Source organism: Coregonus clupeaformis, chromosome 24 (assembly GCF_020615455.1).
Source record: "Coregonus clupeaformis isolate EN_2021a chromosome 24, ASM2061545v1, whole genome shotgun sequence".
In the NCBI taxonomy this organism is placed as follows: domain Eukaryota; kingdom Metazoa; phylum Chordata; class Actinopteri; order Salmoniformes; family Salmonidae; genus Coregonus; species Coregonus clupeaformis.
This window is the reverse complement of record NC_059215.1, coordinates 42,018,875-42,040,245: the sequence shown is the minus strand read 5'-3', so window position 1 is coordinate 42,040,245 and position 21,371 is coordinate 42,018,875. Positions and strand designations below refer to the sequence as shown.

Here is a 21,371-nt window from a genome sequence, read left to right as displayed (position 1 = left end):
TTTTATAACAATACAATTACATGGATTTCATGCCTCTAATTGCCAGATGAAAAGAATGGCCCCAGGTAAATATTAACTCATTTTAGCTGCAGATTTTTTATTTCACGGCAGGCTACAGAGAGAGAGAGCGAGAGAAAGAGAGAGAGAGTGAGGGGTGTGGGGCTCTCTTTTTAGCGAGAAATGAAAGCTTCCCCCACTCAGGCCTGTGGTGTTGTGAGGTAGGCAGGAATTTGAGACTCAGAGGTGGTTTCACTGTAGGGGTCACAGAGGAACCGACAAATGTTTGGAGGGTCTTGGGGTGGAGCGCATGCAGTCTGCAGCTGGTGGAGCGATGGCACAGTATGGAGCGACACACACACGTTCACACACACACATTCCTGGTAACACACTCCTAATGAGAAGCAGTTATGGCATCTCACAGAAAATTACAGCCATTTCCTGATGTGTCGGACTTGTCGTGTTTCACTGACAACACATGTTCACAGACACAAAAACAGCTGTTTAGAGTGTGTGGGTGTCTGCTAAAGATAATTATGTCCACAGCCTTAAGACAAATAATGCACGCATAAACAAATTACAGACAACACGTGCACAATTTTCAATAAGCATATGCCAAAATCAAAGTCTTCAATTTCTCAATTTCAGTCAGACTAGATTAGCCTATGATTTTTATCTGTCCACACTCTGTAAGAACACACACACACACACAGGAAGGATTATTGGACAAGTTGCAGCAGGCCAGTGTCAGGCCCTCATTAAACTCCCAGTTATCAGCAGAATGCGACTGGAGGTGCTAATAAGGTTTAGAAGGGTGCTATGAGGTGCTAACTGACCCACACACACTGGCCCTGGGCAAATTATAAATGATCATATCACCAGTCTACTACTGCAGGGGTTGTTCAACTAAATATGATCAGAAATAGTTACAAATTATAGAGATCCATTCATGGATGTACAGGTCTGTTGGATAAAAGTTCAGAAATATCTGCTGTTGCTTTTTTCCAGGTGTCCAGAGTGGACACCCTGGCCTTATGAATCCTGGCCTTGGGCAGTTCCATAAGGACAATTTCCTTAAGCAGCCTATTTCTGCAATGGTAACTGATGAGGTGGAATCCACCTTCGTATAATCATTTTCTTAGCAGCTGTGACAAGTGCAATTCAGAGTAATCACAAAGCAACATCTCTATAATTTGTAACTATTTCTGTATGTTTTGTGATATATTGTTCAGTACATGTACTATGTTTTTTAAATATACATACAGCATATAAAGTGAGGGGAAAAAAGTATTTGATCCCCTGCTGATTTTGTACGTTTGCCCACTGACAAAGAAATTATCAGTCTATAATTTTTATGGTAGGTTTATTTGAACAGTGAGAGACAGAATAACAACAGAAAAATCCAGAAAAACGCATGTCAAAAATGTTATGAATTGATTTGCATTTTAATGAGGGAAATAAGTATTTGACCCCTCTGCAAAACATGACTTAGTACTTGGTGGCAAAACCCTTGTTGGCAATCACAGAGGTCAGACGTTTCTTGTAGTTTGCCACCAGGTTTGCACACATCTCAGGAGGGATTTTGTCCCACTCCTCTTTGCAGATCTTCTCCAAGTCATTAAGGTTTCGAGGCTGACGTTTGGCAACTCGAACCTTCAGCTCCCTCCACAGATTTTCTATGGGATTAAGGTCTGGAGACTGGCTAGGCCACTCCAGGACCTTAATGTGCATCTTCTTGAGCCACTCCTTTGTTGCCTTGGCCGTGTGTTTTGGGTCATTGTCATGCTGGAATACCCATCCACAACCCATTTTCAATGCCCTGGCTGAGGGAAGGAGGTTCTCACCCAAGATTTGACGGTACATGGCCCCGTCCATCGTCCATTTAATGCAGTGAAGTTGTCCTGTCCCCTTAGCAGAAAAACACCCCCAAAGTATAATGTTTCCACCTCCATGTTTGACGGTGGGGATGGTGTTCTTGGGGTCATAGGCAGCATTCCTCCTCCTCCAAACACGGCGAGTTGAGTTGATGCCAAAGAGATCCATTTTGGTCTCATCTGACCAAAACACTTTCACCCAGTTCTCCTCTGAATCATTCAGATGTTCATTGGCAAACTTCAGACGGCCCTATATATGTGCATTCTTGAGCAGGGGGACCTTGCGGGCGCTGCAGGATTTCAGTCCTTCGTGGCGTAGTGTGTTACCAATTGTTTTCTTGGTGACTATGGTCCCAGCTGCCTTGAGATCATTGACAAGATCCTCCCGTGTAGTTCTGGGCTGATTCCTCACCGTTCTCATGATCATTGCAACTCCACGAGGTGAGATCTTGCATGGAGCCCCAGGCCGAGGGAGATTGACAGTTCTTTTGTGTTTCTTCCATTTGAGAATAATCGCATCAACTGTTGTCACCTTCTCACCAAGCTGCTTGGCGATGGTCTTGTAGCCCATTCCAGCCTTGTGTAGGTCTACAGTCTTGTCCCTGACATCCTTGGAGAGCTCTTTGGTCTTGGCCATGGTGGAGAGTTTGGAATCTGATTGATTGATTGTTTCTGTGGACAGCTGTCTTTTATACAGGTAACAAGCTGAGATTAGGAGCACTCCCTTTAAGAGTGTGCTCCTAATCTCAGTTCGTTAACTGTATAAAAGACACCTGGGAGCTAGAAATCTTTCTGATTGAGAGGGGGTCAAATACTTATTTCCCTCATTAAAATGCAAATCAATTTATAACATTTTTGACATGCGTTTTTCTGGATTATTTTGTTGTCATTCTGTCTCTCACTGTTCAAAAAAACCTACCATTAAAATTATAGACTGATCATTTCTTTGTCAGTGGGCAAACGTACAAAATCAGCAGGGGATCAAATACTTTTTTTCCCTCACTGTATATGATGTATTGTATGAATCCCATTAATTGAAATAATAAAAACTTGATGTAAAAAAAAACATCTATGATAACAGTTCAGCTCAACATTCATTTTGACTTACCATAAAAACATCAGCGAACCGTAAATGGTGCATTTACACACTCCAAGGGTAATACTGGGAGAATCTCAATCGTTTTTTCTCGACTCTTCGTGTCCTCTCCTCGCCTGATTTTGAAAAGGTAAAAGCTAATCGAGGAGTGGATGCGAGTAAAGGAAACGTGTAAACAAATTAAGAGTTTAGTTCCAAAACGCTATATCCACACACTTTTCACATTTGTGTTTTTTTCTATAGAAATTATTGTTTATGGGTACCTTAATGTTTGTGTAAAATATGACTGTTCTCAGGTTTTTATTTGAAAAATGTTAATGTGTATTAATATGGCCTTTGTTGCAAAACGCTATATCCATTGTTTAGCTGGAATGGAATGTTTTGATCCTGTATATTTGACTGTGATACATGGTTGTCTCACCTAGCTATCTTAAGACAAATGCACTAACTGGATAAGAGCGTCTGCTAAATGATTAAAATGTCAAAAGTAAATATTTTACATACAGATTTCATATTGCTGTACCGATTTGTTTTTTATTTAGTAATAATTTAAAAAATGATGTCACAAATGAATAATTTACTGTCACATTTTACTGTGCAAAACCTAGCAGTGCTAATTCTTTCTCTGACAGTGAGGCCTACAGAGGGGTCTGAAATTATTGACACCCTTCATAAAGATCCGAAATAATGACTGTATAAAATAAATTATTCAAATAATGAGCTATATTGTATGCCAAAAAAAATGGGAAATTATATATATTATTTATTTTATACTAATACAAGTGCTCAGAGAAAGAGATTTGTTTATCAAGTAATATTTCTTTTCTCAGAAAGGTAGGAGTCAAAATTATTGACACCCCTAAAGATTCTTATAAATAAAGTAGTCAAAAGTGTAGTATGTGTCCCATATTACTAGCACGCAATGACTACATCAAGCTTGTGACTCTAGCCTACAAACTTGTTGGATGCATTTGCAGTTAGTTTTGGTTGTGTTTTAGATTATTTTGTGCCCAACAGAAATGAATGGAAAATAATGTATTGTGTCATTTTGGAGTCACTTTTACTGTAAATAAGAATACAATATGTTTCTAAACACTTCTACATTAATATGGATTCATTCAGGATAGCCTAATCCTGAATGAATCATGATTAATGATGTGTGAAAGTTAGAGGGTCAAAGATCATACCCCTAAAACATGCTAAACTCCCCTGTTATTGGTAATGGAATTTGTTTCAAGTGTCATTTCTTTGGATACAGTAGCTATCTATATTCATTTCATTCCAGTGTAGGTTTAATTTAATTATTCCTCCACAAGAACGTAATCAAACATGTCCGAACACTTCCGGGTCGAATTATTGGAAAATGTAGATACGATGATGGACACTCAACACAGCCATGAGGAATTCAACAGGTAGGCTTATGTTTCTTTCTACACATCAGTGCTTGACTAGGGCAGGAGCTCATTGGAGCTGAGTACCGCACCTCAAATGTTATACTGCTTGAGCTCCTGTTCCTCTTATAGAATATTAGTTCAAACGTATTGTGGAGCTCCTGCGATCAAATGTTAACAGTACCAGCACCCAAAATGAGTACCGGCACCTATTTCAGTCCAAGTCAAGCACTGTGATACACAACATGTGGTAGACAGACAACCCTTGCCAATGTGATAGACTTGCCTAGGCTAGGTCTATCTACAACAGTTTTGATAAAGCCCAGGGCCCATATTAGGTCTAGCTAGTAGGCAAGTATGAACATATTATTCTAGACAATGTTCTTGCAGTTTTTACTACCTAGGCCTATTGGCTTATTGGCTCATCTGAGTTTAAAGAGGAGATATTTTATGTGACGATATAGGCTTATGAAATGACAGGATTGTTTTAATCAGTTTGAATTAGTGGTCCACAGATTTTCCCATGAATAACTGGTGTAATTAGACTATAAACTAGACCTATCACCAAGGTTAATTTTGTAAATTCTGATTCTCAGCCAGGAACTTTTAATCCGCATTGAAAAGGTGATTCTAAAGATAATGACCAGTCTGTCCAAAGATGAAGCTCCAGTTTTGGTCCTACCCAACTGATCCAGCTGGGTCAATGTAAGGTCAGCCACTCACTTTATTAGTATAATGTAAGGATTTTGGGCCTTTTTCTTATCCATACTGTATACCGCTATGTGGGTGGTATTTAGACCCACCATACTCATTCTGTTTGACCTTTGCCAGATGAACATGTAAATCTATACAACAGACGTCTTATTTATGTTGTGTAAATATACCCAGCACATTTTAAAATCATGTTGTGTAAATTGAACATTACACTAAATGTGAAAAGCCAGGTCCTGCAAGTGGTCTAAATTGTTAAATGCATTTGAAGGAAATCATGTAGTTTTTTGTTCTCTCAGTCTATCTGAATGTGTGAGAGAGCTGAGAAGTCAAAAGGGATTTGTGGGCGCGGAAATAGAATCACATAAAGTGTTGAACCTTAATCCTTGAAGCTGAAATAACTTCCTGACTCTGAATAGCTGTCAGTTTGATAAAAGATGGAAAAAGCAACAGCTACACACACACAAACACACACACACACACACACAAACACACACACACACACACACACATGCAAATCTGGCGGTTTGCGGAGGTCTTTAATGTGCACAGGATGTGGAGACCTCATGCTTAGAACAAAGCGGACTGTCTGGTTGAGTCTACATCAAACCTTATAGCTTAAAGCCCATTCTGGCTCGGCCGTTTCAAATGTGAGAATCACACAGATTGGGAGGCAAAGGTTTCACAGAGGAAATGCAGTCGAGGTATGGGGGAGGCCCCAGGGTTTAGGATTCTTCTAAGAAGGATCATAAAGGTGACAGGCTCCTTTACAGAGCTGATCAAAGATACAAGACCAAATGATCAGATTCTGTGAAGAATTCTTTCAAGAAGAATTCTTCTTCATTCCCCACTTGAGTTTTGACAACGCTGTTGGCCTTCAAATGACTTCAGGAACTTCTGTCACCACGGCTGTTCCTCATCTGTTCCAACCCCCCCTACAAAAAGGTCATGTTTTGTCAGATAGCGAACGGACAAGAAAATACATCCTTGCCTAAACAACCTACAGTACTTTGAAGTTGTTCTCTTTTTTTCACAGGGACATCTATTACAACGACACACAGCTTTTTGGTTCACAAAGAACCGTTGATTCCATTGTGGATGACATCTCCTGCATGCTCAAGGTTCCACGAAGAAGACTCCATGTTGTGCGTATATACAGCGTGTGGGTCTATTAGTGTACAATTTCAGTTAACTCATGCCAGATGAGGTAACAATGACCTGCTATTTAATAAAACCATACTACAACATTTGGAAATACCTTTTGATATAAGATGTTATGATTAGTTCAGCACCAACAGATAAAAGCGCTCAGCTAGTTTCATATTTTGAGCTTTTTTTCTGCCTACAGGAAGCACCTGTGTATGCGTTTTCCATGATTCCCGTGATCAAAGAGCAATTAAATTAAACTTGACTCAAAAGCATTGGTGTGTGTGTGTGTGTGTGTGTGTGTGTGTGTGTGTGTGTGTGTGTGTGTGTGTGTGTGTGTGTGTGTGTGTGTGTGTGTGTGGCCAGCTAGCCGCATCCAAGAGCTTAATCTCAGGTGATCTGTGTTACCTGGAGGAGGACAGCACCAGGGTGGACTGTCAATCCAGCTCCACCATACGTCCCACTAACACTCTAACTACGTTCCCCCAACATCGTAGCGTCATCACAGTATGGTCAAATGCATGTTGAATATGCATATAATGTTAGATATTTATTATGCAGAATCATCATCCACCATCTATGTCTGCAACACTGAACTTCTCCTATGTCTCTTCTTCTATGTCTCTTTCAATGACATAACAGAGATCCGTAGTCTCAGCCAAACCTATTACATCCCGTGTTCACCTCTCTGGCCACAATCTCCAAGTTCAACCCATGTACTAATCACTTGGTTTTACAGAATCATTATTCAGAAAACAAACAACCTCAAGCTATTTACTTCTATTCTGTCTACTGTTTGTGTTGCATAAATCAACTGGTAACCAAACAGCCAGATTGATATCTCATTATCAGTTGTTAGCTTGAAAGCTAACATCATCTTGCTATGTTGAAAATTGTGTTTCTCTTATTGCGTTTCTGAATTGTTTTCTCAGGCTACTCCAGTTTCTTCTAATGTTAGCGGAATGAAGAGTATCCTTTATAATTATGTTAGAACTCATATTTCATCAATATTGTAAAGCGTTTGTGAGACATCCTTCCTCTCAGAACTATCTCTGTAACTCCTCCAACTTTTATCTATTGGTGAGGAAGAGTCCATCAGTCATGTTTGTGTTCACCTTGACCCGTTCTCCAGACATTGTGTCACCTGCTAAATTTGTTTTGATAGTGAAGAAGGACGCCACCTTCCAGACACGGCTAGACGATGACTTTTGCACCAAGCTATCTCTTTGCATCATGATCACAGTATGTCCAACAGATTAACTCATGGTTTCTCTGTTCTCATGGTTGCTTTAAACTGAATGTGTTAATCATATGACCTATTCTGAATCTGTTATGTGTGTGTGTCAGGTTAAAGGTGTCCCAGATGTGAACAGCAGGATGATGGTGAGAAAGCTTTGGGACAGACACCCTGCACTTCCCCATTTTTGCTCTGGTGGATGCTGACCCATATGGTAATACTACTCTCTACTCTTGTATCCTATCACACACACACAGAGGGGTTGCGTGTCCTGCTAAGCCCACAGACCCCTCCCTGACTGATGTGTCATGGTAGTTGGAATGGGGATTGTTTGTGTCGGCGTGTTCTAGCCTTGTGGAATCATCACACTGGGGCCCCTGGACTCAATGACATCGGCTGTCCCTCTCCATACAGCACCTCTCTGCTCCCCTCTGCTCTCCTCACATCGCATGGCGATTCGCATGTGTAATGCTTTACTTTGTTCTATCTCCCCTTAGCTACATGTCTCAGAGGATAATTGCTCTGGTATGGTAGTGATTGTAGTCTCTTTCTCTCTCGCTCCCTCTCTCTCGCTCTCTAATCTTCCCAGGCATTGGGATCATGTGCATCTACAAGTACAGATCAGTGGTGAGTCCTGTCATGCCTATGTATTTCAGTACATTATCAAACATGGCCTGTGCAGTGTCTAACAGCTAACATGTTGCCTTTGATCACGTGCAACTACGACAGCGATTTGAATTGGCTGATGCGTTCACTTCACCTTGAACATATACTTTTTCTATTGTTCACAAGTACGGCCCCCCACTGTACAATTCATGATCAAAAGCATCCACATCTTATGCTGTTTGGACATAAATGGAGGGAGCATTTACTTTGTGTCAGGGTATTTCCTTCGTTTCATTTGGAAGACCATCATCCAAAGCAACTTACAGTTAAGATATATTCAGTATATGTCTCATAATATGCATATTCACCTTTTGAACTGACTGAATTGAAAACTGTATTAACCATAACCCTTCTGTGCTTCAGATTGAGAGTACCTGAGGATGCTCTTTTTAAAAAATCCATAAATGCATCATTCTTGCGTAATTCATACTGTATATATAAGCTACATTGAGGATTTTCTTTCATTAATTTATCTGGCATTAGCGCATAGCCTAAGCCTAAGCTTTAGGGCCTAACTATGCGCCCCGACTGAAACCTGGCACAGTGGAAGTTATTCTGTTGCTCAACAGTGCTGCAAAAGAAAGGAAGACAAAGTAGGTAATTATAACCTCATAACTGGACAGTGGGTACTTTGATTTTCTCAACTTTATGTTGTGTTATAGCCCATTTATATTTTCTAAGCCTATTTTTTATTTCATTTTATTTTTTATTTAATTAATATGCCAGTATTAGTTACTAGCCCACACAGGCATTCGGCCTACAATATGTCAATTTATTGTTTCAAATTTTGTTTCGTTTTAGCAAAACAATAGGCTACTGTTCATTAAGACTTTTCAAATTAATTAGCCTAAATGCTCAAGAAAAACGTAATTGCTCAATTCATCGTTCAAGGGCAAAGTAGCCTAATTGTACAGTGCATTTTCAAAAAGCATCTGCAAGGTGTGATTTATTGTTTGACTATTTTTTCTCTCACAAAAGCATGCGCAAGGTGTCAATTTAGGCTATTGTTTGACATTTTTTGTTTCAGCAAGATATTAGGCTACTATTCAATAGGCCTAAATATTCAGTGAATAAATGAATAACTGTTGAAGAAAAACGTAATTGTTCAATAAAAAAAGGGAACTGTACAGTGCATTTTCTATATTGCTGGTTAGGGTCGGGTGAGGCCTCAGATTTTAATTTGATCACATAGTCAGGCAGCTGCGGATGGGTTACAGTATTAGCAATTGCGGGTCGGTGCGGGTGAACAAACAGCAGACCCGTGCATCACTAGTTTACACAGACAGCCCAGTTCTGATCTTTTGCCAATAGTTGGACAAAAGATCAGAATTGGGCTGCCTGTGTAAATGCAGCCATAGGCCTAGTATGTATTGATTTGGCTACCAGCTCTGTCGTGAAATAGATAAGATCACACCTGGTGGTCCAGGCACAACTCTGTTTGCAAATCTCTTAAGAATGCATGTTTTGTCCTTCTTGTAGATGGAAATGATGGACCAGACCAAGGTGAAAGCCACGTCTACCTGCCCAACAAGCTGCGCTAAGGGGGCTGGATATGATCACACACTGCCACTCTGTGGTGGGATGTGGGAATTGATTTGGCTGGATTCAAGCGCTCATGTTGTCAGTTTGGCACCGATGTGGATGTGATGAGGAGTCAGGCGCAGGACACAGAGGTTTAGTCCAACAAACTTTACTATAGTAAAGTGAACAATAATCACTACACGACCTCGAAATACAGAGGCGAGAACAGTACGCAACATGCGTAAAACAAAACATGTAGAGCGCAAAACACGCAGCTCAAACGACACGCGGACAACAACACACAATATAACTAACACAAAACAGGGAACTTATAGGACACGTAATTAGGACACAAACAGACACAGGTGTACCAGACAGACCAAAGCAATCAACACACGAAACATACAACGGTGGCCGCTAGTATTCCGGGGACGGCGAACGCCGAAGCCTGCCCGAACCAGGAGGAGGAGCAGCCTCGGCCGAAACCGTGACACATGTATAGACGTGGTACAGTTGCAGTGTGTTTATTTGTGTCACAGTGACCTGATTAAAAATGTTACATTACAGTTGTATATTATTGACTATTTTAGGTCATTGTGTCTGGATACTAAAAAGGTAAATGTGTATTGTCTGAAGTTTCATTGGTCTCCGGGTAGTATCGCCTGGTCTAGTTCCATGGAAGTTATTGCAGACTTTAAATTCCATAGAGGCTATGGTATCATCCTCAAACAAATCCTGTGGGAGTGCATTTAGACACTGTGACATACAGACACAGGCTGCTAGTAATTGTGCATCCAGCTTGGTGTGCCCACTGGGGCAGCAGGCAACCTTGTGGTTAGAGAAGCGGGCCAGCAACCAGAGAGTTGCCGGTTTGAATCCCAGCTCAGACAGGACAATCTGGTGCTGAGTGAGCTGGCAACCGGAGGGTTGCTGGCATCAGCCTAGATACCATTGCCTGCTATTGTGCCCTTGAGCAAGGCACTTAACATCCTATAATTGCTCCAGGGGTGCTGCACTGCAGCATGATTTCTTCCATCCCCTCTGGGTGTGTGTTGGGGGTTGGGTTGTGAGCACAAAGACACATTTCCATTCTCTGTAAATTAATGGATAATAAAGTACTGTACATCTTATCTTAGTCAAAGGTAATGCCTCCACTCTGTAGCCGCTTGCTACAGACCCCCCTCAGCCCCCAGCTGTGCCCTGGACACCATATGTGAATTGATTGCCCCCCATTTATCCTCAGAGTTCGTACTGCTTGGTGACCTAAATTGGGATATGCTTAACACCCCGGCCATCCTACAATCCAAATTAGATGCCCTCAATCTCACGCAAATTATCAACGAACCTACTAGGTACAACCCTAAATCCGTAAACATGGGCACCCTCATAGATATCATCCTGACTAACTTACCCTCTAAATACACCTCCGCTGTCTTCAACCAGGATCTCAGCGATCACTGCCTTATTGCCTGCGTCCGTAACGGGTCCGCGGTCAAACGACCACCCCTCATCACTGTCAAACGCTCCCTAAAACACTTTAGCGAGCAGGCCTTCCTAATTGACCTGGCCCAGGTATCCTGGATGGATATCGATCTCATTCCGTCAGTAGAGGATGCCTGGTTGTTCTTTAAAAGTGCTTTCCTCTCAATCTTAAATAAACATGCCCCATTCAAAAAATACAGAACTAAGAACAGATATAGCCCCGGGTTCTCCTCAGACTTGACTGCCCTTGACCAGCACAAAAACATCCTGTGGCGTACTGCATTAGCATCGAATAGCCCCCGCGATATGCAACTTTTCAGGGACGTTAGGAACCAATATACACAAGCAGTTAGGAAAGCAAAGGCTAGCTTTTTCAAACAGAAATGTGCATCCTGTAGCACTAACTCCAAAAGGTTTTCGTACACTGTGAAGTCCATGGAGAATAAGAGCACCTCCTCCCAGCTTCCCACTGCACCGATAAATCTACAATAATCGAGAATTTCAACAAGCATTTTGCTACGGCTGGCCATGCTTTCCACCTGGCTACCACTACCCCGGCCACCAGCTCTGCACCCTCTGTGCAACTTGCCCATGCCCCCCCCCCTGCTTCTCTTTCACACAAATTCAGACAGCTGATGTTCTGAAAGAGCTGCAAAATCTGGACCCCTACAAATCATCTGGGCTTGACAATCTGGACCCTTTCTTTCTAAAACTAGCCGCCGAAATTGTCGCAACCCCTATTACTAGCCTGTTCAACCTCTATTTCGTAACGTCTGAGATCCCCAGAGATTGGAAAGCTGCCGCGGTCATCCCCCTCTTCAAAGGGGGTGACACTCTAGATCCAAACTGTTACAGACCTATATCCATCCTGCCCTGCCTTTCGAACGTTTTTGAAAGCCAAGTTAACAAACAGATTAACGACCATTTCGAATCCCACCGTACCTTCTCTGCTATGCAATCCGGTTTCCGAGCTGGTCATGGGTGCACCTCAGCCACGCTCAAGGTCCTAAACGATATTATAACCGTGATCGATAATAGACAGTACTGTGCAGCCGTCTTCATCGACCTGGCCAAGGCTTTCGACTCTGTCAACCACCGCATTCTTATTGGCAGACTAAATAGCCTTGGTTTCTCAAATGACTGCCTCGCCTGGTTCACCAACTACTTCTCAGATATAGTTCAATGTGTCAAATCGGAGGGCCTGTTGTCTGGACCTATGGCAGTCTCTATGGGGGTGCCACAGGGTTCAATTCTTGGGCCGACTCTTTTCTCCATGTATATCAATGATGTCGCTCTTGCTGCTGGTGACTGTCAGATCCACCTCTACACAGACGACACAATTTCGTATACATCTGGCCCTTCATTGGACACTGTGTTAACAAACCTCCAAACAAGCTTCAATGCCATGCAACACTCCTTCAGTAGCCTCCAACTGCACTTAAACACTAGTAAAACTAAATGCATGCTCTTCAATCGAACGCTGCTGGCACCCGCCCACCCGACTAGAATCTCAGCAACTTGGATGTAGTCTATCACAGTGCCATCCGTTTTGTCACCAAAGCCCCTTATACTACCCACCACTGTGACCTGTACGCTCTTGTTGGCTGGTCCTCACTACATATTCGTCGCCAAACCCACTGGGTCCAGGCCATCTATAAATCACTGCTAGGCAAATCCCCGCCTTATTTTAGCTAATTGGTCACCATAGCAACACCCACCAGTAGTATGTGCTCCAGCAGGTATATCTCACTGGTCATCCCCAAAGCCAACACCTCTGCTGCCAATGACTGGAACGAATTCCAAAAATCTCTGAAGCTGGAGACTCTTATCTCCCTCACTAACTTTAAGCATCAGTTGTCAGAGCACCTTACCAATCACTGCACCTGTACACAGCCCATCTGAAATTAGCCCACCCAACTACCTCATCCCCATATTGTTATTTATTTTGCTCATTTGCACCCCAGTATCTCTATTTGCACATCATCTCTTGCACATCTATCATTCCAGTGTTAATACTAATTGTAATTATTTTGCCCTATGGCCTATTTATTGCCTTACCTCCATAACTTGCTACATTTGCACGCACTGTATATATATTTTCTGTTGTATTTTTGACTTTATGTTTTGTTTTACCCCATATGTAACTCTGTGTTGTTGTTTTTATCGCACTGCTTTGCTTTATCTTGGCCAGGTCGCAGTTGTAAATGAGAACTTGTTCTCAACTGGCTTACCTGGTTAAATAAATGTTAAATAAATAAAAAAATTAACTTGGGTGCCTGTTCTGTGAGTGGTGATATACCAGTTTCGTCATTTGGTCAGGAAAAACTCCTACCTCCAGCGCACATTTTTGGGAAATGTAGTTTTGCACTACTGGTTCAGTGAATTGGCTATAAATGGATGCTTATCATCCTAGCTCAGTTAATAGCAAATATGTAACAAATAACATGATATAATGTTTAGTATGTGCCACCAGATGGAGACAGTGATCATTGGAGCTCATGGAACAGTCCATCACAATACTTTGGCAGGCGTGGTGCCTTGCTTGTAAAACAGAGCCGATGTCATCAAGCAGGATGTTGGAAAAACCCAGCCAGAGAGAACGAGAGGCGCTACCCTACATAGCGGGGAGAAACCTCAACAAGTAAACAAACAATATTTGAAGACCAAGAACTGCATGGGATCGACAATAAATCAAGACAGCTCCAGGCAGTTAATTCAAAGTACACTATATATACACAAGTATGTGGAAAGCCCTTCAAATTAGTGGATTCGGCTATTTCAGCCACACCCGTTGCTGACAGGTGTATAAAATCGAGTACACAGCCATGCAATCTCCATAGACAAACCTTGGCAGTAGAATGGCTTTACTGAAGAGCTCAGTGACTTTCAACATGTCAGTTCGTCAAATTTCTGCCCTGCTAGAGCTGCCCCGGTCAACTGTAAGTGCTGTTATTGTGAAGTGGAAACATCTAGGAGCAACAATGGCTCGCCGCTAAGTGGTAGGCCACACAAGCTCACAGAACGGGACCGCCAAGTGCTGATGCCCGTGGCGCATAAAAATAGTCTGTCCTCGGTTGCAACACTCACTACGAAGTTCCAAACTGCCTCTGGAAGCAACGTCAGCACAAGAACTGTTAGTCGGGAGCTTCATAAAATGGGTTTCCATGGCCGAGCAGCCGCACACAAGCCTAAGATCACCATGTGCAATGCCAAGTGTCGGCTGTAGTGATGTAAAGCTCACCACCATTGGACTCTGGAGCAGTGAAATGCGTTCCCTGGAGTGATGAATCACGCTTCACCATCTGGCAGTCCGACGGATGAATCTGGGTTTGGCGGATGCCGGGAGAACGCTACCTGCCCCAATGCATAGTGCCAACTGTAAAGTTTGGTGGAGGAGGAATAATGTTCTGGGGCTGTATTTCATGGTTCGGGCTAGACCCCTTAGTTCCAGTGAAGAGAAATCTTAACGCTACAGCATACAATGATATTCTAGATGATTCTGTGCTTCCAACTTTGTGGCAACAGTTTGGGGAACGCCCTTTCCTGTTTCAGCATGACAATGCCCCATGCACAAAGCGAGGTCCATACAGAAATGGTTTGTCGAGATCGGTGTGGAAGAACTTGAATAGCATGCACAGAGCCCTGACCTCAACCACATTGAACATCTTTGGGATGAATTGGAATGCAGACTGCGAGCCAGGTCTAATCCCCCAACATCAGTGCCCAACCTCACGAATCCACTTGTGGCTGAATGGAAGCAAGTCCCCACAGCAATGTTCCAACGTCTAGTGGAAAGCCTTCCCAGAAGAGTGGAGACTGTTATAGCAGCAAAGAGGGGACCAACTCCATATTCCACATACTTTTAGTCATGTAGTGTACATGGTAAGTTCACCGTTTAGGTAGTTTGCGAGTTAGATCACTAATGGGATCGCTGGACATCTGTCGCTAGCAAGCGCATGATCAATCACCTTTCCACAACTAGATAGCTAACAGTAGCTAGCCAGCCACAGATACAGATGGGCCATACTTGAGTCATCATGGGTAACTGCATACATGGAGTGTCTAAATGTGGGCGTGGCGAAAGAAGAGGGTGGATAAACAGAAGTGGGTGTATGGAAAGCGTATCAACTAATTGGGCAGATTTGTTGCCACAAGACCGGTTCACTCAATACCGTTTTGCATGGCTGACTGGGCAGCACGACGAGTCGATTGTTGACTGTAGCATTTTAGCTAAGCCTAACCCTTTTCCTAAACTTAAGCTCATTATCCTAACCTGCCACATTAATTATCCTAACCTGCTGTGTTAGTTATCCTAACCTGCTACGTTAATTCTCCTACATTAGTTCTCTTAACCTGCTATGCATTCGCGGTGCACTGGGCTATGGCCAGTCTAACCAAATAACAGAGCGCTGATGTTACACCCATTGCTGTTGATCCACCCACTAATGTTACACACACTAATGTCACACCCATTGCTGTTGATCCACCCACTTCTTTTGCAATGCCCACTTTCAGACACACTCCAAGTTGCCTATGCAGTTACCCATACTAGTCATACTTCCAAACATTAGTTTAAAAGTTAGAATTTTACCTGGACCACCTCCGCAAAATGCGCATCAGTCAATTAAAATCTTCAATTTACTTGCAGGAGATGGAACGCTACATTGTAGCTGGTCCCATCCCATCAAATAAACTGGCACACGTAACAGCGTCAGCATGCTTCAGTTCGGCTGGCACCTAGCCGAACCAAACAAGTGTGCTTGCATAATACTCCCTTAAAAAATCTTCGCTTGAAAAAAGTGGCAATAGTACTATTTGTCCATTTTGAGATGCCTTAGCCAGTATGCACTTCCTTGAAATAGTCAGAATGAATCTATATAGATAACTCAAGAAATGTGTCATTAAAGTAGCAATATGTCACTTTTTGGGCGACCCGACCAAATTCACATCGAAATGTGAGTTATAGATACATCATTCTACTTGAAAGCAAGTCTAAGAAGCGGTAGTTCTGTTCTGTGTGCGCTATTTCTATGCTTCCCGTTCTTAAGTTTTGTTTTTGCTTCTTTTACTTTCGGTTTTGTACACTAGCTTCAAACAGCTGAAACAACAATATTTTTGGTTATGGAAAATATAATTCACAGCGGTTTAATTAATTAATTAATTATTTTTCTACACTATACTAGCTTAGTTTTTCACCTAAACTGAAATTAGGCAAACTATTAGAGTTTTAGCAACCAGGAAATGGCAGAGCGATTCCTGCATAGTGCAACTTTAATGTTGACGTTTGTCACGCCCTGGCTCTGGGACTCTGTTATGTTGAGCCAGGGTGTGTAGTTTCTATGTGTTTGTGTTCTAGGTTCTTTATCTAGATCATGTGTTTCTGTGTTGGCCGGGGTGGTTCTCAATCAGAGGCAACGAGTGTCAGCTGTTGCTTGTTGTCTCTGATTGGGATCCATACTTAGGCAGCCTGTTTTCCACAGTGTTTTGTGGGATCTTGTTCCGTGTTGGTTTTGTGTTGTAAACCAAGGACTTCACGTATCGTTTTGTTCGTGTGGGTGAATATAAATAAAAGTATGTTCGCATATCACGCTGCGCCTTGGTCCACTGTGTTTGACGAACGTGACAACGTTTTTGTAGAGGAGATCTTTTTTACTTTTCTTTTTCTTTTCTTTTTCTTTTTTTGGGGTAGATCAGCTTAATATTGCAGATATATTGTAACTTCCATCAATGTAATTGTCTGCATCACTTCCAATCCCCCATGTTTTTTATATAGTCCCGTGTAGCGCAGTTGGTAGAGCATGGCGTTTGCAACGCCATGTTTGTGGGTTCGATTCCCATGGGGGGCCAGTATAAAAAAAAATGTATGCACTCACTAACTGTAAGTTGCTCTGGATAAGAGCGTCTGCTAAATGACGGAAATGTTTATATACGTACATACATATCCTATAAAAAATATATATTCCCCTTTATTACTTTCCAACCCCACCACCCTTTCCCTAATTGGAGTAAACTAGTGAACAACAATGCTTAGGCCTCTACTTCCAGTTTATACTTACTATATACATTTTATGGACACAGTCAATTTTACAATAATTATATTTTGTTTGTTTTTTCTCCTGAACTTCTTCTACTCTCAACCTCTCCGATCATTTTCATGATGTCCATCCGGTTTGCTTCTATATGCCATATCTTTCTAACTGTGCTCTTTCACAAGAGCTCCCAACCTACACTATATACTTATTATGGACACAGTATGCTTACATTAATAGTTATCTTGTTATTAGTTGTTGTTAGTTGTTATTAGTCCCATCCTTCAACTCCATTCACCACCCCCCATCTATCTCTTAACACCATCCATATAGGAATTCTATTTGCCATATATTTTTCAACTGTACTGTGATGTTTTACAAAAGTTCTGAACCTTTCTATTCTCATTGTTTCTACAGATTGTAAATTGAAAATAAACATTTTTTGCTAAAAGTATTATTATATTATTGATCGATTGACTATGACTTTTCAGATCACCCAGTAATGTTATCTGCAAGGTTAGCTCCAGGTAAATATTGCAATCCTTTAGCCATTCCTGGACCTGTGTCCAAAAACCAGCTACAAATGGACAGTACCAAAGCAAATGATCTAATGATTCTGTTTCTTCGCAGCAAAATCTGCAGAGCTGGGAAGATTGTATCCCCCATATAAATAACATTCTATTGGTAGCAATAATTGTTTATAACAATTTAAATTGAAAGATTCTAAGTTTTGAATCCGGTGTCGTTTTGCGTATCAGTTCATAAACACTATGCCATGGGATTGATACGTCAAAAATCTCTTCCCAACTATTTTGCAATCTATATGGGACGGCTGTCAATCCTTTGGTCCTTAAATTAAACTGGTATACTTTTTTATTTATCACAGTTTTCTTTAACCAATTACGTTCTTTAATGCAAGGCCGACATACAAGTTCCTTACTTTCTCCCCCTTCCACTTTCCTCTTCCATTTTTGCGGTAAGGCTGCAATTATTTGATTGTAATTTTGGGTAGAGCAGATAATTCCATATGTTTTTGTTAGCTGCATGTGCGACATAACTCCACCAGTCCTACCAATGATATCATTTACGAAGATTATACCCTTTTTAAACATTCTATCAAAAAAAATAGTTTTTTGTCAATTAGTATATTAGAGTTTAACCACAATATTTGTTGCATTATTTGTTCTGTCGTTTCTGGAGGATTAAATTGAAATTGCAACCAACTTTCTATGGCTTGTTTTAGAAATAGTGATATTTGGGAGATTATTTCCTTTTCAAATAACTGAAAGTAAGAGGTTGTAATCTGAACATTGGGTGAGACAATCTTACTAATTTGCTAGAGAACCAGTTCGGATTTAAGTATAACTTTTGTATGACTGAAGCTTTTAATGATAGGTCTAATGCTTTAATATTTAATAATTTCTGTACTCCGAATTCATATTCATTATATAAATAGGCCCGTTGAATTTCGTTTGGCTTCCGTTCCAAATAAAAATAAAAATAAAATTCTCATATAATTTAAAAAACTGTTCGCTAGGCGTAGGCAAGACCATAAGCAATAGGTAAACTGGGATAATACTAAAGAGTTAATCAGGGTGATTTTTCCACAAACTGACAGGTATTTACCTTTCCATGGTAGGAAGATCTTATCTATTTTTGCTAACTTTCTATTAAAATGTATTGGAGTGAGATCATTTATTTCCTTTGGGATATGTATTCAGAGTATATCCACATCACCATCAGACCATTTTATTGGTAAACTACATGGTAATGTAAAAATTGTATTTTTTAGTGATCCAATACATAATATAGTACATTTGTCATAATTTGGATGTAATCCAGAGAGGTTAGAAAATGTATCTAGATCCTCTATGAGGCTGTGGAGGGATTCTAGTTGTGGATTTAAAAGAAAACATGAATCATCAGCGTACAATGACACCTTTGTTTTTAAGCCCTGGATTTCTAATCCCTTGATATTATTGTTGGATCTGATTTTAATAGCTAACATCTCGATGGCCATAATAAATAGATATGCCGATAGTGGACAACCTTGTTTCACTCCTCTTGACAGTTTAAGACTTTCTGAGAAATAGCCATTATTTACTATTTTACACCTAGGGTTACTATACATGATTTTGACCCATTTTATAAGAGATTCTCCAAATTTGAAATGCTCCAGGCATTTATATATAAACCCCAGTCGTACTTTATCAAATGCCTTTTCGAAGTCTGCTATGAATAGCAGGCCTGTTTTCCCAGATTTTCCATAGTGTTCTATTGTTTCCAGTACTTGCATTATATGATCTCCAATGTATCTTCCATGTAAAAAACCTGTCTGATTAGAATGAATAATGTCCGACAATATCTTTTAAATTCTATGCGCTATACATTTTGCTAGAATTTTTGCATCACAACACTGAAGTGTAAGGGTTCTCCAATTTTTTTAATGGAGTGGATGTTTATATTTTCCACTTATATCCTGTTTCAGTAATAATGAAATCAGACCTTCTTCTTGAGTGTCTGATAATCAACCATTTACATAGGAGTGGTTAAAACATGCTAACAATGGTCCTCTTAGTATATCAAAACAGGTTTGGTATACCTCGACTGGTATGCCATCCAACCCTGGAGTTTTCCCGGACTTAAAGTCTTTAATTGCATCCAGAAGTTCCTCCTCTGTAATTTCACTTTCACATGAGTCTTTCTGTATGGCTGTTAATTTTACGTTATCAATAGAAAAAAATCTCTACAATTAGCTTTAGTTAGAGGAGATAGAGGCGACTGAAACGAAAACATATGCTTAAAGTACTTTGTTTCCTCCTTCAAAATATAATTTGGTGAATCATGGGTGACTCCATCAATTGTAACCAGTTTCATTAAAATATTTTTGATAGCATTCCTATGTTGAAGATTAAAAAAGAATTTGGTGCATTTTTCCCCATATTCCATCCAGTTTGCTTTATTTTTTATAATATATTACACTTGATATTTCTTGAATAAATTTCTACATTTCTTTTAGTTTTTCCTCTAATTTATTCTGAGCCTCTATGTTCCAGTTTTTATTGCCATGTATCTGTTCTGTTAGACCTTCTATTTCCTTTGTTAGTATAAACTATTTTGACCTAAATTGCTTTTGTTTTCGAGATGAGTACTGAATTGCATGGCCTCTAAAGGCACATTTAAAGGCGTCCCATACAATAAGGGGATTTGCTGTACCTATGTTATGTCAGAAAAAATCTGTTATAAATTCCTTTGTCCTAGTTTAAAATAAAGTATCATCCAATAGGCTTTGATTACATTTCCAATACCCTCGCCCACGTGGAAATTCAGTAAGAGTAATGTATATGCCAATTATATGATGGTCCGACCGCATTCTGTCCCCTATCAACACTTTTTTAACTTTTGGTGCCAACGAAAATGACATAAGAAAGAAGTCAAGACGACTAGCTTGATTGAGTCTCCGCCATGTATATCTCACTAGATCAGGATATTTAAGCCTCCATATATCTACTAGTTCTAATGTATCCTTGACATTAACGATTTCCTTAAGAGCATGAGAGTGATCTTACTTATTTCACCATACACCATAATGAGATACAAGTTTCAAGTCTATTTATCATTATATATGTTTGTAAATTTACCAATAAAAAATACCGTAATGATTGAGTGTCCATATAGCTGTACCATGATATTTGCATTGCTACTAACTAAGTAACCCTCCAATTGTTCTCCACTAATTCCCCCGCTAAAGCCCCTCCCCATCCCAAGTTGAGCCATCATCCCAGTGATCGGCATCCCACCCCCGTCCCTCCGGATCCCTAGGGCCCCGACAGACCAGGACCCATCCATCGAAAATAGCACACAGTGCCATCCTAAAAAAGCAGGTTAACCGCCAAAAGCATTTCCAATGCTGTCACCTCAATATATATATATATATATTAAATATAACTATTTAAAAATATATATCTATTCAAATATGCAGAGGAGATCTTAGTCGAGCAATTTTGCATCTGACTAGGATGTTTGGTGCAGTATTTCTCAAGTGAAAAAATGTGCACGATATGACGAGTCGTCTCTCGTTAAATGACAACAGGCACTATATTGAAGAATCCCTACCGTTGCCCGAACAGCCAATAAAAACCTTGCAGAAGTCCAAAATGAACAAAATCGGCACAAAATGTTGTCATAATATGCACAAACTGTTCTGAACTGTTTTGGCTG

The 21,371-nt window shown here is 40.6% G+C and overlaps 1 pseudogene; it reads left to right on the top strand.

The window, feature by feature from the left end:
- The first annotated feature begins 4,341 nt into the window (after positions 1–4,341).
- The window catches only part of LOC121537291, a 31,382-nt pseudogene continuing 14,352 nt past the window's right edge, over positions 4,342–21,371 (top strand).